This window comes from Heterocephalus glaber, unplaced genomic scaffold, assembly GCF_053883595.1.
Source record: "Heterocephalus glaber isolate CG9 unplaced genomic scaffold, H.glaber_assembly_v1.0 deba00000621, whole genome shotgun sequence".
Classification (NCBI taxonomy): Eukaryota; Metazoa; Chordata; class Mammalia; order Rodentia; family Bathyergidae; genus Heterocephalus; species Heterocephalus glaber.
Genome location: NW_028258153.1, coordinates 13,036,524 through 13,055,380, shown reverse-complemented (window position 1 = coordinate 13,055,380; position 18,857 = coordinate 13,036,524). Strand labels below are relative to the sequence as shown.

Sequence of the window (18,857 nt, the reverse complement as noted above, 5' to 3'; positions counted from 1 at the left end):
GTAGTCAAAAAGGGGGAAATAAGCATCATTAAGGTGCATTTGAAAGCTATAAAAAATAAATGCCAAATAAACTAGGATTAAAATAGAGCTAATTCCACCCAAAGAGAGCTCCTTTCAAAAATCCATGGTTAACATCATACTTTATGATAAAAGACTGAATGTTTTCCCTCTAAAACAGGAACAAGGCAAACACGTCCACACTTGACGCTTTTATTAAATAATATACCAGAAGACTAGTCAGGGAAATTAGACTAAACTTTTTAAAAGGTATTTGTTTGGAAATTCAGATTGGAACTGTGGTGGGTAATTTAATTCTAACAATTTGATTGGTTTGGGAGCCTGTCAGGGGATTAGCAAAGCACTCTTCTGGGTAAGTTAGGGGAATGCTTTGGAGGCATGACTTTGGGTCCTACATTTAGTCCCACACCACTTCCTCTCTGGCACTATTCCCTTTCTCTGCTTCCTGAATGCCATAAACTAAGCATCTTTGTTCTGTCATGCCTTTTTTCCATGCATTTTCTACCTTGGAGACAGCTATTGACTGGATCCCCTTACACTGTGAGCAAAATTTAACCTATCCTTTAAGTCATGGGTGTCAGGTGTCATGTCCCAGCAATTGAAAAGTGATTGTTACAGGAACAAAAAGAAAACGTTCTTTGTAGATGACATGATATTATGCCGAGAATCCCAAAGAACAGACATTTACAGGTGTGCACACACAAATCTATTAGAATTCCTACAATAGCTCAGGAAGATAGCAGAATATAAGCCGATCTACCAATTGTATTTTTTCATAAGCAATAAAAATGTCAAAAACATAATTGAAACAATTTCATTTACCTTGGCATAAAAATTATTTAAATATTTTAAAGGTGGGGTGCAAAAGTTCTACAGTACAAACTAAATTTCAGTGTGTTCTTGAATAAAAAATAAAGAGCTAAGTAAGTAGAAAGATATCTCATTATCTCAAAATGGAAGACCATATTTTTACAATGCAAATACTTCACAAATTGATCTCCAGACTCAATGTAATCCTTATCAAAATCTCAGATGGCTTTCTTGTGGAAATTAAGTCATGAGAATTAAATTGATTCAAACAGAAATTCAGAAGACCCAGCATAGTCAAAACAATTTTCCAAAAGAAAATTTGGAGGATTGATACTTCTTTGTTTCACAACTGGTCATAAACACACAATAATTAAGGCACTGTGCAATAACAGGAGTCTAGATCAGTGGAATATATTTGAAGGTTGAGAAATAAACTTATACATTTTAGTCAATTGATTTTTGACTAGAATATCAAGACAACTGAAGAAAAATAGTCTTTCCAAGAAAAGGTGCAGAGACTACTATATGTCTACACGCAAAATGATAAAGTTGGATCTCCCCTACACATTCTTTCTCTCTATTGTTCTCTTTTATTTCATACAGAAAAAATAGCTCAAAATGTTGATCCATACAAATATAATAAAATATAAGCTATAAAGCATACAAAAACCTTTATACTCCCATAAAACAGGAGTAAATTTTCATGACACTGGGTGGGACTATGTTTCTTTCTTTAAATAACCTCAATTTAAAAATTGAGTTTGAATAATCAATTATGTCAATAGTTCTATATTGGTATTCTTACTGTACAATCAAGTGTCTTTCCTCTTTCAGATCTAAGAATCATTTTGCCATTTTGTACTTCCTTTCATAACATAAGCATATCAGGAAACTTCCTTTTTCTGTCATATAAACTAATTTCAGTTATATGAAAATTATTTTTTGCTATTATCATTTTATAAAAATTTTGCTCTCAAATTGTACTTATTTCTATTTACAAAGTTACAGCAACATGAATTCAGTACAGTACTTCATTTCTGACATTATACAACCATATATTTGAGAATGAGACTTACTTCGATTTCTCTGTACTCCAGTGAAGAGGAGGTGTGGAAAAATACCCACTAGGTATAATTTCTTTAGGAATCTATAATGTGCCTAATCATATTGATGGTTTCCTGGTGTACATGAAGACACTTGATATAAAAACATTTGCTTAATAAAGGTTTCTATGATCTAATCCACACTATATTTCCAGGATAACACTGACCTTTTTATGAGTGTGAAATAACTTCAATTAAAATAGACAAGAAATGGAAAACAAACACTATGAAACACAGCTTAAATCAATATTCATTGATTTCTTGAGCACTATATTCAGAAAGCAATAAATAGAGGCAGATCTTGAAAGAAGTGGCCATAGACACTAATCAGAAATAATACATTTACAAGGTAATTCAGCCTTAAGTTTTTCAGGAAGATTTGCATAATTAGATGGTAACAACTTCATCAATTCAGTATTTGAGCACAAAAGACAATAATCTTCCATCACCACTGAAATCATTAAAAGCTATAAACTACTGCATTACAGTGTGTAGTTTTAGATAATATTCAATCAAAATATTTATTCATGAGAAAGAATACCTTAACAATAGACCCACAAAGTATGTCATTTGTCTTTTTGGTTTTTGTCATGACAGTAGTTTGCTATTGTTCTCAGGCTATTATGATGAAGCATGTGACATCTGAAGCAATTGTCTACATTGACTAAATATCTTCTCAATAATTTGATTCAAAATCAGAAAAGCATATCTTCTTTTCTACTATGGACAAAATCATTTCACTTTGTTGGATTGTGTTAGTACAGACAATAGACATCTACTGGAGTCTTACTGTGTACCAGACAGGACAGCTGCTTTTTATAAATTGTTATATTTAATCAATCCCCTCAACATCATGAACTAGTCATTGGCATTCCAGTTTTACAGAAAGGGGAGTTGAGGCTCACAGGAATAAAATATCCTGTTCATGTGACACAGCTAGCAAAAATAGCAAGATTGGGTTTATATTATTTTTAATTTCCAGGTTTTTTCTGTCCATAGTATTTCTCTACATAGTAACTTCTAAGTGCTTGCATTCAGATCAAGGAACATTGAGTAAGTGAGTATAGAAGCTACAACTTTAATTACACTAAACTTAATGGAGAGTATCCTTACCTAAGACTAAAAGGATATTACTGTTTCTACTTTTATGATGCTTCTCTTTGATAGTGTAATTCATTAAAATAGTCTAAGTCACACTGCTCATGGTAGTAAGACAAGTGACAGGAATTAAAAGAATTATGATAATTTTCTATATTCAAATATCTAAATTCAAAGATTCTCAAAAATTAATCTTTCTGTGTCTACACAAATTCCTCCCCCCCCCGTCTCAGACATAGACTGGTTACTGGTTACCAGGTAGAGAGAGTGAAACATTCAGCATAACAGTGATTAAGGGGACAGCTCCTCTAGGAAAACAAGCAAGGGGGCTTGATAGTAGAAATTTGCTCACTTTATTAGATTTTGAGGACTTATTTTATATCTTTTAGTTTAATCTCATTATAACAAACTGCAGTGCTCGTTATAATCTCCCACTGTTATTTAGTTCTAGGCTTCATCCCTAGCTTTTGCTGCTCTGATTCATTTACTCAGCAATCCAAATAAACCGGTATTTAGTAAGTGCCTACTTCAGGCCCAGTCTAACGTAGGTATGGGTCATACAAAGGTGAGATAGAAAGTCTCTGTTTTCATGGAACTTGAGTTCATTAAGAGAAATAATGTGCATTGTATAGTTAAGCAAGTGAGAGTATACTTAAAACAAGATTAATGCTAAGAAGTAGAGAGGTATTGTTCTAGGAAACAATAAATACAGAAACCTTGGTTTAGTCTTGCAAAAAGCTTCCTTGAGAAAGAAAATGCCTGAACCAAGCTTTCAGTTCAGTAGGGACTGACTATCCATAAAGAATAAGTGAATGAGAAATTTTCTGTGCAGACAGAGAACCAGTACAGTGCCCTGGTGGTGAAAGGAAGGAAGAAAGCATATTGAAATTTAGGGAGATCAGTACTGGAAGAGCTAGAAAGACAAGCTGGGATCAAACCATGGAAGGACTCACAGACTGCATTCAAGTCTATTTATTAAGCATTTTAATCTTCATCTCAAGAACAATTTGAAGTCACATCAAGATTTTAAAATATATTAGTGTGATTGGCAGAGAAGGAGGATAGGTATGTATTTTAAAATCTCCAGTTATTGTATAAGGAAAGCATAGCTGGAGTGAATGTAAGGCACTCAATTCGGAAGCTAATTAATCTATTGGAGAGAGTTAATTTTATACCAAATCAAGGCATGATAGTCATTCTATGATGTTTTGTATATATATAATATCCACCAAACATTATGATCAGAACAAATAACACGTAACAGATGATACATAATAAATCCTGTCACTTTAAAGATGAGAAAACTTAGGTCTAGAAAGGGAAAATATCTGCTTCAAATATTCACTACAAAATTGGGACCAGAGCTCAGGAGTATTGGCTCTAGATCACAGACCTTTCAGGATAAATGTTTTATTTGAGGAGAAATAAAGCCTGAAGAGTTGACCTCAAAATACACTAATAATGTCTTTTTAAAGGTATTATATTATGCATATTGGCAATGCAAAGTACTAATGAATAAAAATTAGAATCATACCCTGAATAACTGAAAAAAAAAACATAAAACTTGCAAAAACACTGCCCTTTCTCAGTCAGAATCCTAGCAGGAAACATAACCTAGTCACACTAGGCAACTGAGGAGGTATTTAATAAAGAGATTACTACTCATGTATAGGCAGACTACTATAAAGCAAACCCTAAAAAATAGCAGCATATTCTGGGGCTAGAAACAAATGGTAGCCATTCCCATCCTCTGAACTAAGAGGTTAGAACAGAAAGTTTCCCCAAAATAACTGTAAAGTAGCCCGTAGCTATCTATTATAAAGGCAGGGATCAAATAATAAATACTAGTTCCCATTCACCCAAAAGTGTGTCTCATCGGCTAAACACAACTGGACTTCAGAAGACAAGAAGTCCCTTGATGTAGTTTAAGAAATCTTCCTGGTGCCCAGACAATAGTGAAGAAGAGCAATGAATGGACTTGGGTAGAAGGGTGGTGCTGCGAGACAGGAACAGAAAGATGTGAATACTAGTACTTTTATCAAGATGGAGATAGCTTAGGTCAGAAGAAAAACATGTAATTTGGACAATGCTTTGGATTTTGAAAGTGATTGAGAAGAGACTCCTGGCATTTTCTACTTGTGAGCAAGGGGTCATATGTAAATCTTGATCCAATCAAGAAACGGCACACAAAATTGTCCATTGGCCGAGTGTATTCTATGAAAGTTAGTCCTAAGTAATATGGGATAGGCAAACATCTGCCAAATCTGAGCTTGGCTTTTAGTTGTAGGTAGCTTTGGCTCTACAAATGCAGAAATGAAAACAAAATTCCTTAGAACAATAAGAAAGTTACATGTGAATGCCAACTGTATTCAGATAACTAATTAGATAAGTGATGTTTCAAAATAAATGCTTAAATATTTGCTCTTAAGAAATGTGCACATAAACATGCACATACAAGTAAGAAATAATGTAAGGATTGTGGCTTATAATTCATGGAACAGTAAATTAATTCACTGAGGATAATTTTTTGGATAAGCATATTTATTCAATATATTTAATGAAAGATAAAAAATGTTAGAAAATAAATTGATTTTGGATGTGGCTATTTCTATGAGTAATTTAAAAATATATTTTCAGTTATATGGCAGATATTTTGACAAAGGCTATCATAGTTAAAGTTTATGACAACCTGCAAAGGTAAAAATTACCTTCATTCTTTGGAATGATTAATAGTCTTACAAGCACAAGGCACTAGATTTTAAAGAAGCACTTAGGTTTTATCTGGTGCTATGTTTCTCAAGTTCATATTCTATCACAACTTGACAATGATGTAGTTGCTCTGGGGAGAGTTGAAGGAGTTAATATTTTTGAACACCATGAAGATGATTCTAAGAGGTTGTCAGGTCTGGGAATTCTAGACCTAGATCAACCATTCATTTAGCTTCATCTCCTCTTCCTCCTCCTCTTCCTCCTCTTTTTCTTCTTCCTCCTCCTTTTCTTCTTCCTCCTCCTTTCTCCCCTCCCCTCTCAACTAATCTTCTATAACTTGTTTGAAATTTGCTGCTCACAGGGTACAATGTCAAGAAGCAACCCATCACATCATAAGACACTGTTAATATGTTCAAGCACGTAGCTAAATTGTGGAAATGAGATGCAAATCAAAGTCTTAGCTTTGGGCTAGGGATTTAGCTCAGTGGTTTCGCCGCCTGCTGCACCTCTGGTACCAAAAAAAAAAGTCTTAGCTTGCATTGTAGGTTGTTTTTCTTCACCATAATACATCTATTTTCTGTCCTCAGACATAATAAATAGGAGCATAACAAAAGTTTAAAAAATTTCTTAAAACTAAATTACTTAAAAATATTAAAGTACAATGCCATAGAAAATTCTTCCACACACTGTTATTTTAAAATACTAATTAAAGGCTTTAGTTAATCCAATTGACATCCATAAGACAAGGTATACTTATTTTGGAAGAATGCTTTCATTGGACTATGTTTTTGAGGACTTCTTTATGTAGCTTGTGTCTTGGATATTGGGATATAATATTTAATATAACTACTGTAATGGTATAGTACAACTTAGATGTAAAACAATATAAAATTATACAATCACTGAGTTAATTATATATTAGACATTTTTATTAAATAGCCTCCAGCATTTCTCAGAATGTCTGGGTCATTTGAAATGAACTATATATTAGACTTCATCTCTGTTGTAGCATATCACATTGTGAGTGGTTTATCTCAGAGATAATGGGTCAGAAAAAAATCAAACCAACTAGACTTATATAAGACATGAATTTTTTTAAAGGAAGAAGTTAAGTTCTCTAATTCTTAAACACATATACAACTTTTAAACTTACTGGATGTAGATAAATGCATCACATTTTTATACCTACATGCATCACATTTTTATATCTAGATGAGAGTTAACTGAATGAAAGGTCAAAATATTGATGTAGTTTCCATGGAGCTAAGAAAGTATTGCCATTGATCTCATTTTTTAAAAAAAAATTTACTGTAAAGATTATACATAAAAAGTTCTCCTTGGGCTGAGGATTTAGCTCAATGGTTCCGCTGCCTGCCTTGCAAGCGCAAGGTCCCGAGTTTGATCTCCGGTACCCAAAAAAAAAAGAGAAAAAAAGTTCTCCTCACTTGAAAATAGGGAAGAGCACAAAAAATCTATTATATCTGAAAACTATAGTTTTAGACTTTTGTATTTATTCTATTGCTACATATATGAAAATATCTCAGGCTAGAATCTAGTAGCTAGAAATATGCCCTACCTTGTTTTAATTTTTAATGAGTTTTAGATTTATTCTACTTAAGATATTTAATCAAATCAAAACTTAGAATGAATGCCTAAACTGCTAATAATGAAATACCAAAAGAATGAAAAATATTTCATACATACATCCATTGATTTATTACTGGTGAGTTTATCATCCAATTAATTTAAATATTTTAAAACTATTTTAAGATTCTGTACTAACCACCTCCAGATCATAGTTTACATCTGGCATTAACAAAACATCAATGTAAACTCTCTATTTCAGATTTTAATTACTTAATCATGTAGATAATTTATTATTTATATGATAAAAGGTATCATCTAAAGATGGTGATCATGAAAAAACACAAATGAGCAAGATATGAATTTTTCCCTGTTTGAATTTAGCATGTGATAAAGAAGATTACATAAATTCAATTCAAGTCACAGCTCACACTGTTTATTTTAACTGCACCATCACTAAACTAGGTTACCTATCAAAAAATAGTAAAATAGGACTTCTTTCCAAAAAGTTATTTATAGCTCACTGGGACTGAAAAATAAACAAATCACTGGAATATAATAAGTGGTCAAGTTGAAGTATGTAAATTTTTTAAAAAGAAGTGAAATAGAGAAACTAAACCTTTTGAAGGTATTATGATAGTTTACAGTTTGGTGAGTAAAGAGAAAGAAGTGAGGTCACGAATCAGGTCATTCCTATTAAAAGGAGCCCTTATGTTCAGATTTACAGAAATCAAAGTGCTTATTGAAGAATAGCTTATAGAAGAGCAATTTGTACTAGGAAATAACATTAGCACCTACACTTTCAAATTATTTATTCATGAAAAGACAACTTAAGGAAGTAAAAATGCAAAATACAAAGAGGGAACATATAGCTGCAACACATGTAACTTATGAAGCACTTAAAGCCAAAATATTTAAATTAGTTCTATAGTTCAGTAAGAAAAGAGGGACTACCTTATAGAAAAAAAAATAAGCAAGCAATTTGAATGAACATGTCAAGAAATAGGATATCGAAATGCACACTAAATATATGAAAGAGCATGTGACCTAATTAGAAATTGGAAAAATGTAAATTAAAACCACAGTGAAAATCAACTACATACCTACTATACTATGTAAAAATAAAATGACATATAAAACAAAGTTAGCAAAAACATGAGCAATGGGAAACTTGTAATGGTATGCATGTGTTAGTAAAACCACCTTAACAGGAAAATAATTCCATTCTTAGATACATATCTAAAAAGACATACTGTTAAAAAAAAAGACATAACGTATGTACCCACAAGACATATACAAACTAGAGCAGAAATACCCATACAAAAATTGGAAACAAAACAAATGTTCATCAACAGTATATATGATAAATAAATCATTATTTATTTGTAATATACAGTGGAACAACATATAGCACTAAAAATTAATAAATAACAGTTATATGTAACACATGAATAAAAAAGCATGAAAAATATTGATCAAAGAAAGTCAGATATGAAATAAAACATATTGTGAGTTTTAATTTACATACATAAATTTTTTCAATGAAAAACAAAATTAAACTGTAGGGTTAGAAGTCAAGATAGTAGTTACTTTTGGAGGAGAAAGAGAGCAAAGATTGCCACAAGGAAACACAGATCTTTATAAAGCTTGTTGTATTAAATTTCTTAATTCATATACTTTGTAATAGTATATGATAATTATGCTTAGTGGATATTTCTATATATTTCACATTTAAAAAGGCAAAGTAATGATCCAGATCGGCCTTCCCTATACAAAATCTAATCCTGCAGTTTTGATATTACTTTCTTATTTCTGCATCTACTAAACTGCTGGGTATTCTTTCTTAGAACAAGCCTATTATTCTGTTGGCACTCAGGAATTACTCAATAATAAAGTTATAATGGCAATAATTCTATCATCACATTATTGACTAAGGCTAATATAAGAAATGGTCCATCAAGAAAGAAGTTAAAGATTCTCTTGTTAATTAGACAAAATCAGATTACAGGCAAATAGCAGTATCAATTATTTAATGTTAATTATTTGCACATTTATAGCAGATATAATTTTCATCACACATATAAACGTGGGCCACCTCATTTGATGAGCTAAATTTCACTTCTGTTTGTCTCAGAAACTGTCTCTTTAACCTTGGTTTCTATTTCAGGAAGGACATTTCCTTTTCATTTCAGATACTTTTTTTTTGGTTGTGCTTCAGTTTCAGAAATTTTATATGAACAAGGGTTAATGACATGTGGTTGGAAAAAGGAACTTCAGACTTAGTTATCTTCAATTTTGTGTTACTGACTTGAAAATACATATTTTAGTATGATAAGTTACTATTGATTTTAAATATAGTCTTTAAATATAATGAAAATTCTACATTTTTCATTATTATTGATTCACTGTAGCAAGTGTGTAATAATACGATGTTTCTAGTGATACGTTTTATAGAATTCTAGAGAATTTCAAAAATCATAGTTGCCTAGGTTTATGTTTTACTTTATTATTCTGAACTCAATAGCTTCTTTGTCTTCTAAATTCTCCAGGCTAACTCCATCCATCTTTCCTATTAAACTATTTCGTTTCTTCGAATGTTTCACTCTCATTAAGAAAATTTAAGACTACATACAGAGATCTTTTCCTCCTCTTTTTTTTTTCCATTTCCTTTGACCTTTTTTTTTTTGACTTACTGGATTTTTTGTTCTTTTCTAAGTATTATATAATATTTTTCTAAATTTCTATTAAATAATATTACAACAATAAAAGTATGTTATTTAGGAAGTGCTGTATACGTAAGCAAATATATATTTCTAGTGAAGATCATAATCTTGTGGCTAATTTACATGCTTTGTTTTCTCAAAAATTCCAAAGCTTCAGCATTCACCCAGTTGAAAATATATGAGCAATCCTTCATATACCACATTTTAGAAAATGATTCAACACCATTTTATCTCATTTCATGATATATAAGAAATAGCTAAAATCATCTTTACATTCAAAAATTATCTGTAAGTTCACATTGCAGATGATTTGGAAATTGCATCAACATTTGTTTTTAATTTATGTAACTATTCACAGTCTTCCTCATGGTTCCCTCCTTATTCCCTCGGAAATGACAAAATGTTGAATTATACCATATACAAAACATCTCATCCAAGATGTTTTGGGGCATCCACTTAAATTGAATATTATTTCAGGATGTTTCATAATCATTTGGTCACTTAAAAGCATTTCTAAAAATATTCTTTGGAGCATTCTTTATAGTCTGCCTTTCTTAGTTTAGAGCAAATGTATCAATCTGCAATCTAATGTCAGCATTAGACATTATGTGTCTATTCTAACTTTTCATTTTTCCCATCAAAGGACAGAAGCCCTCACATAAAGTTATAACATGTTTCTGACATTCATGGCTCACCGAGCAAGGGTTTCAAAGAACTGCAGAAGGTTATATTGATTAAGTACAGACATTTCTATAAATCGATTTCTGAAGGAGATAAAAAGGGTTATAGCAAGGGAGACAGAAGTGGGCTCAGTGATCAACCAAATTCCATTCATAATGCAGGTCATAGAGGACAAAATGCTGTTAGCATCTTGTGATATATTGCTTTTCTAGAAGGTTCTAGAATATTTGGTAATGCTTATATGACACATACGAGAATATGAGAATGAATATTGACTCAATAAGATATTATAAACAAGAAAAAAAAATTTTAAATTAAGCTTATTCTAGGTGACAGTGTGGAACAAGACATGTAATGCCATCATACTGTATACCAAGGGCACAAATCTCATTGTGTCTAGTAAAATCACTATGCTCCTTTTGTCCTCTAGCTGATGTGAATGTCAAGTATGTCATTGAAAGAATTTTTTCTGTTCTGGATTAAATAAATTTACTGAATAAAAAGACACAAGTCCTTAATTAAGGAGGAGTGCTTCAAAAAGCTGCATTCTAATATTCATTCTCCTTCTTCTATAACATTTTGGGTCATTCTTCCCAACTAAGCAATGACTGTAGCTGATTCTATAACCATTTACACTCATTGTATGCTTGTAATGGAATACTACATTAAATTCCAAGAAAAATAAAGAATACACATATGTTGTATCTAAGAGGTTTTCATTTCTCAAATTTTTCATATATGACATTAATCCCTACAGGCAGAAACCATCAGACCAATATGAAGCCTTTTACCTAGAAAACTTCAGGCTTTGATATTTTGCCATTTACTTATGACACTTAACTTATAGCCCAGAAATGACTGTATAACAGCCTAGCAAAAAGTTCCAAGGCGCAGCCTGCTGAGCAAGCACAAGGACCTGAGTTCGATCCCCAGCACACACAAAAAAGTTCCAAGGAACAATTATAATATCAAAGGAGGCGGGGCAGGGGATTTAGCTCAGTGGTTCCGCCGCTGCCTGGCAAGCACAAGGACCCAAGTTTGATCCCCAGTACCAAAAAAAAAAAAAAAAAAAAAAAAAAAAAAGACAGCATACCTTTGATAAAAGAAAAAAAGGTTACTTTTCATATTTATGAAATAATTCTTCAGTAAGTAGTACTACTGGATGAGCCACTATAAGGCCAATGTTCACTTAAAAGAAAGAATTTTATCATGTAAGGTAACTGTATTTACATTCATGCAGAAAAAAAGGATGTTTATAACTTCCAGCTATAGACTTAGGTTATACAGAGAACAATTAATTCACTTCAGAATAAAGTTCTAAATACTTATATACTCACTTGTATAAAGTATCTGCTTCTCTTACAATACCTTTATGTTTAATTTCTAAGAAACAAGGAGAAAATTCAAGGAGATTTTTATTTGCTTGTTAAATGTGGCAATATTGTTCAAATGATGTTAAAATTAAAGTAATAAATGCAGATTCTGAGCAAAGAATTTGGGAAGTGAAGATGACTATAAAATCATATTTTATGAGAGCATTTGCATACTTTGGCATAATAAAATGGCATATGTGGGCATTAGAATAGGAATTCTTATTAAAGACTATCATTATGAATGAAAATAGCTGCAGTTTTTCAAAGTACAAAGTTTTTCTGACACTCTATAAGAACAGCTATTTTGTACAAAATGGATTTATAGCATACTCATTCTTAAAAACCTGAAGAAAATAGCCTTCTTTACAGTGATCTGAGGCATTTTATGAAGAATTCTAGTATTCCTAAAGGTAAAAGAGTGTTCAAGTAAATGTAATAATATGGAAAGGAATGAAGATATTTAAGTAAATAATACCAACATGCATCTAAGCATTTATAAATGTATGTTGGAATTAATGTCCTAAAGTAGCTAACAGGGTAAGACTACACATTAGAAATAGCCTTCTCTGGTCTTAACTAACCAACTGGACATTAATTAGACTTAAGTGTGGTCATTTATCTCAAGAAGCTTTACCTCAGAACACACACAATAAGTCCTCAACAGGTGCGGATGAACCTGTGCTGTGTGGGAGGCTAACACTTTTAGGATTGACTCTGTAAGAAGCCTAGTACTATTTGTGCTTTCACTGTTGGAAGACACTGATATAAAACAGTGGTACTGTACATGGAAAGAACAAAAGAGAAACCTTATGAATAATAAGTAAGTGTATGAATATATAGAGATCACACTATGCCAAATAAACATGATGGCTATTTCTGACAGAAATTACAAGATTAGTAGATAAAGAGATGCAGCACAAGTAGTCTATTTAAATTTTTGTAAAGTATTTAATTCGGTGATACATAAACTGTCTCAAAATTAATTTAAGTGGGTTTGAAGATGATTATTCTCAGATGGATTGAAACCATTTAAAAAGCTATAAACAAGGGGCAGTGATAATGGCAACAAAGAGAAGTGGAGGACTGAGCTGCCACAAACAATGATTTAGGTCCTCAATTTTATTATCTTCATTACTAATATGAAAAGTGAAATGAATAATACACAAATAAAATTGTAGAGTGACACACTAACTTAGAAGCACCATAAACAGAAAAACAGTTAAATAGTCAAGAGGCTATAAAGATGCACAATGATTGCCCATATTAAAAAACTAAGTGTATGTTAAATGGTAATTTGAATTTATTAACAAACTACGATGCCAGAAAACTTGGCAATACAAGTTGACAAATTAGGTTACTTCAATCCTGTAAGTAATGCATTATGGAAACAGCTTTAAAATAATTATTCACAGATTTTTATTCAAATGTCATTATAGACCGATCTATGAACAAAAATGGGTCTACAGATGATAGTTTAACCCAAATTCTCATTTTCAGTATGGCACTCCAAATAGAGCAATGTTTTGTAATTCTTATGAAGTAACTTTACACAGTCAATTCTTTATTTTCTCTATATGGATTATGTACAGAGAAAATTTTTCACTTGAACTTGGCTTTTCATTGACAATGACTTTAAAAGATTTTTTTTCTTCCTTCATGAATGTAGTTGAAATGCACGCAGGGAATATCACCTACACAAAGATAATCATGAAGGTAAATCTTCTGTAAATGGCTTTTGGATTATCCACAGCACAATGCTCCTTCTTCATCTGTACAAATAATTGAGAATGGATTGTACACACATATAAGGAAAGATAAGTAGGAAGACAAATGACTTCCTTGAGAAGATTATTACTTTACTCCACTTCATCTCCTTCTATTCAACAACTCAACAAATTAGAAGGAATTTGCAGCACTGAAACAAAAATGATAAAGACAATAAAATTAACCACTTATGAGAATGAATTAAGTGAGCTAACCTACAGAGTGTATCTGACAGCCATGGGCAAGCTCTAAGAAGTGACAACAAGTAATAGATTGAAATTCATGAGGGGAAGGAAATTATTTTCATGAGATAAGGATAATTTATCCCTTATTTAGATTCTCAGATGAACAGAATAACAATTTAGAGAAAACACTATTGCTTAACTTATGGTAAACCGGTATTATTTAGACTTTTACTGCAAAAATATTTGAGAAGGAACAAAGAACTAACTCTTGATTACCCACTGAGAAGAACTTTAAAAATTAGAAAATATTAATGAAAATCAGAGGGATTTTTCAGAAAATAGCTCAGGCTGGCCTTGAACTCACTATGTAGCCTAGGCTGCCCTAGAACTTGGCAATCCTCCTCTGATAGCCTCCTGCATTCCTGGGGCTGCAGTTGTGTGCCACCATGCCCAGATGAAAATCACAGGGATTCTGAAATAGACACAGGTTTGAATCTTGGCTCTGTCACTTATACAACATGGGTGGGACAAATGTCTTCTTTTGCAAAAAGGAGATAATAAATCTAACCTAACTCACAAATGTATTAAAAGAGAAAAAAGGCACCCACAGAATGTTTAAATAATACATAGTAAAAAAAGCCATGTTTCATTTTGAAATATATATGAAGATGTTTATATTTCCAATAATATGCTAATTTTTTCATCACAATCCTTACTTAGGAGGAAAGACAGTTAAAAATATGACATTTAAAAGCATAAAGTCCTAAATTTGCACACTGCTTCCTCATTTACCGAGTATATGACTTGGGCAATATATTAATGTATTTAAAACCTGAGGCTCGAACATTATTTCTTATTTGTAAAACTATAAGGGCTGCATGGGTCAGCAGATTACAAGCCAGAGTGATTGACAGATAATAAATACAGAATAAATATGTACCTTCCTTTACCTGAATCTTTATCTCTCAACTGAAATACATATTCTTTTACCTCTTTCCCTTTTAAAAAATGTATACATCCCTTTAGTCCACAGTGACATGATCAATCTCAGCATGCAAATTAAATTTTAGATAGGGGATATATCCTGCTTATTTTCTCTCCCACATTTTACTAGCTTAAAATTATCATAAAAATTTATTTGACATTGGTAGGATAATATATTTGAGATTATTTGAAGGTAAAGAGAAATATTAATGAAAGATTATTTATTTATTAGCTTAAATATTTCTACATGTGTTCTTTTCATTTCAAAAAATGTCACAGATAAAAGGCGTTTATATTACTCAATCTGTTTGGCACTAAATAAAAATGCATGATGAATGTAAACTTTTGATAGTACATGATACTCAGGAGTGTACTCAATCTCTTCGTGCTCAAGTCTGACCCTCTGAGCTTGGTGTTAGTATCTAGAGCTTAGCACCTAACTGAGGAGTGGGGAAGTAGACAGCTAGACTTAAAATATTTATTTTTGACAGATATTGGACATCTTCATGGGAAAAAATAATATGAATATAAAAATATTTTTTTAATTAAAAAAATAAAACTGACAACGTTAAGACCTGAGGTTACCTCTTCTCAGGAATTTATTTAATGTTCTTTGAAAACACTATTTTTAATATTTATTGAGCACATAGTATGTGAAAAATAATAATTATACCTCCTCCTAAAGTTAGTTTGATATATAAAGGAGCTTATACATGGATAATATTTAGAATAATGTTTAAGATACATTATAAGTCTAATAATTATAGCTATTAGCATTGCTATATTGCCATCAACATCATTATTTACTCATTTTATTAAGATTATCCTATTCCAAAGATGATAAGAGACGTAACACCATATTTTTTACAAGAATATGCAAAAAGTGATCTAGTAATATCTACTGTGTCTAATAAGAAGTATACAGTACTTCTATGAACTCCTCAATTTAATGTATTGATATGATAATGTGAGGAATCACTATTAACTGGCCCAGCTTACTGGACCAAGGGTCAAACAGAAATTAATTATGTGATGGAAACTAAAAATAATAATAATAAAGGCCAGTCTTACTTTGAGTATCTCCACTGAAAGTTATAAGCTTAGAATTGGTTGGCAGCAATTATACGTGGCACACAAGCATATGACGTGAGTGCACAGAGAAAGATAATGGAAATTCATAGGGATAAACACAAATGAGATGGATACAGTATTCAGGTAGTCTTTGTGTTTCTGATTTAAATTTTACTATCACTCCCACGGTTGCAAACAGATCTTCTCCTTGGGGTCTATGAGGTTCTTTTATATCATTATGGTGACTCCCCATTTTGTTCCAGTTGAAGTCTAACAACTTCATTTTTTTGAATGGAGTAGTCAAAGTGTAGGGTGGTTAAATTTCTTGCTCAGTATCAGACAACTTTCAAGTGGCTGATATGAAACAACATCAAAAACAGAACCAAAATGCATTTGAGTACATTATCAGTCTTAATTTTAGATGATTTCTAATAAAGCTGCTGTACTTTGTATCAGACCAGGAAGTGAAAGAGAGGTAAGGCCATAAAATTAACTAAAGCAACAAACTCTCTTTCTCTTCCAAACCTAGAAATTTGTAGGAAAAGAGAGATTATAGATAGAGTAATTGGAGTAGACTTGTCACACCTGATACAAAATACCTGTGTAAAAGAATATCATTTCAAAAGGTCGAATTTCTGAGCCCCAAATGCCAAACTGTTCACATTTTAGACAAGAGTACTGGGCAGCACCCAACAGTCTGAATAGAGCCTGTTCAAAATAATACCCCCTCCCTGTAATATGTGTATCAGGAGAGTCACATCAACTTACATTCTCCAGGAAAGATGTGCATCTACATGCATTAGTCATATGAGGAAAAGGTATCTTCAAAAGGCAATTATGAACTGCTATGGCTACAGGTCTCTGTATAAGAACTGTGTCTGTAAGCAAGATACTGATTTCCAATGACTAATACTTCTTCAAAAGACCCATACAGAAATAGTCTTCAGTAAACAATGAGTGTGCAATTTTCTGTGTACTTTGGAGACTCCAGAACATTTACACAAAGAAAATAAACCCAGAAATACAAATGACTTACACTGCTATAAGTAGGCCATGAGTATGTATAAATTTATTAAAAAATCAAAAGTAATTTATAATAACATTAGAAATGTCACCAATTCCTAAACTACTTTCGGAGTTGCGATTCTGTAATCCATTTTGATTCCATACCACATCATCCTGGCACAAAGTAAGTGCTTAACAAATGTTTGGTGAATTAATAAAATCTATTAACAACCCCCACCCTATGGGGTCTCTCTGTGCTACTTCCAGCAGCCCAACACTCTACACAGTCCCAGCAGCTTAAGGGGTGAAAATTTGCACTCTAGTGAAGACTTCTGAGCAGGAGGCCAGGAGGCAAGGTGCTCAGTCTTAGATCTGTTCAGACATTTGCATTCACTTTTTTCATCTATAAAACATGATCACTACACTAGACAGTCCTGAGAACTAAATTATTATAACATGACATATTTTAAGGACAAGGAAGATGTCATAATACATTTTAAAAGTCACAGAGGGTTAGAATTATAGCTTTCTCATTTTCTTGTGACCTTGGAAAATCTATTTCACCTCTCTAACCTTCAGATTCTCCTTATTTTTAATAGGAGTGATGAGACTACTTCCTAGAACCGTCAAGAGAGTCCACTGAAATAAGGTTCATAAAGCACCAGGTGCACTGTCGGCCAGTAAGCTCTTAAAATCATTATTTGGTACTACCATTATTCTTAGTTATTTATTTTTTAAGTTTTCACATTTTTAAGTTTTTTCTATTTGTATATACTTGCAATTACATGATAAATACATTTACCACAAAGTATCTTGTATTTGTTGTTACTATATATCTATTCTTTTTTCTAAGACAAGAACAATTGGCAATTCCTCCAACTACAATCTAGTGGGGAAAGGGCCATTAAGGAAAATACTCTGGTAGCTTTAACACATAAAGGACAAATTAAGTAACAACATCGAAGAGTCACTGAACTATCTTTAAATACTTCAATTAATAAAAACTTTCTGGAGGGCCGGAGATTTAGCTCAGTGGTTTCGCCACCTGCTGCGTAAGCACAAGGACCCGAGTTTGATCCCTGGTACCAAAAAAAACACTTTCTGGTACAGGTATCATTTCAGTTTATATTAGGACCAGAATGAAATTTAAAATCACAGTAAAAGAGGCCTGGAATGAATATGTTTATTCAAAGAAGGTATGGGTTTGAAAAGTTGTACAGCACTACTGGAAGCACAAAGGAGGAATGGATTGTATAAGGATGTAATAATGGATATCCTTTCCTAGGCATTAACCATATCAAGAGTTCTGATAGCTATAATTAACCCTAACTTATTTGGAAGTAGCTCTTTATTCAAAAGAGCTCATTATGGCCATATTTTAAGCAAACTTATTTGTATGAAAACATACTGAAGCCATATTGTTTGCCTCTTCTTGCAGGCTTTAAGAGATTCCAGAAAATAATTAATATTGTCAAAAATTTTTTCAGGGAAATAATTTACCCCACCCCTCTTACTTTTTGAGGAATCTCTTTCAGAATCTCTTTTATTCCCTTGTGTAGCTATATTTAAATACGATTCTTCCAACTAAAAGAACAGAAAAATACTACAATGATTTAAAATGCTGTCTAACTGAATTTAGTGAATTTGTACCAAACACTTTAAATAGCATCAAATATTTCTATTTTGTATAATATGAAAAAATAAATCTAAAATAAAATTTTCAATATTAATTTATTATTGGAAAAATAA

The 18,857-nt window shown here is 32.0% G+C and overlaps 1 protein-coding gene and 1 pseudogene across 6 annotated transcripts in view; both read right to left on the bottom strand.

Annotated features, from left to right (window-relative positions):
• The window catches only part of Erbb4 (erb-b2 receptor tyrosine kinase 4), a 1,128,010-nt gene that overhangs the window by 633,867 nt on the left and 475,286 nt on the right, over positions 1–18,857 (bottom strand). The gene's annotated exons all lie outside the window — the stretch shown is intronic.
• The window catches only part of LOC147829363 (large ribosomal subunit protein uL16-like), a 50,382-nt pseudogene extending 31,525 nt beyond the window's left edge, over positions 1–18,857 (bottom strand). The window contains exon 1 of the transcript XR_015449178.1: positions 1–18,857. This exon is cut by the window's left edge and continues 31,525 nt beyond it. The product of XR_015449178.1 is annotated as a large ribosomal subunit protein uL16-like (transcript).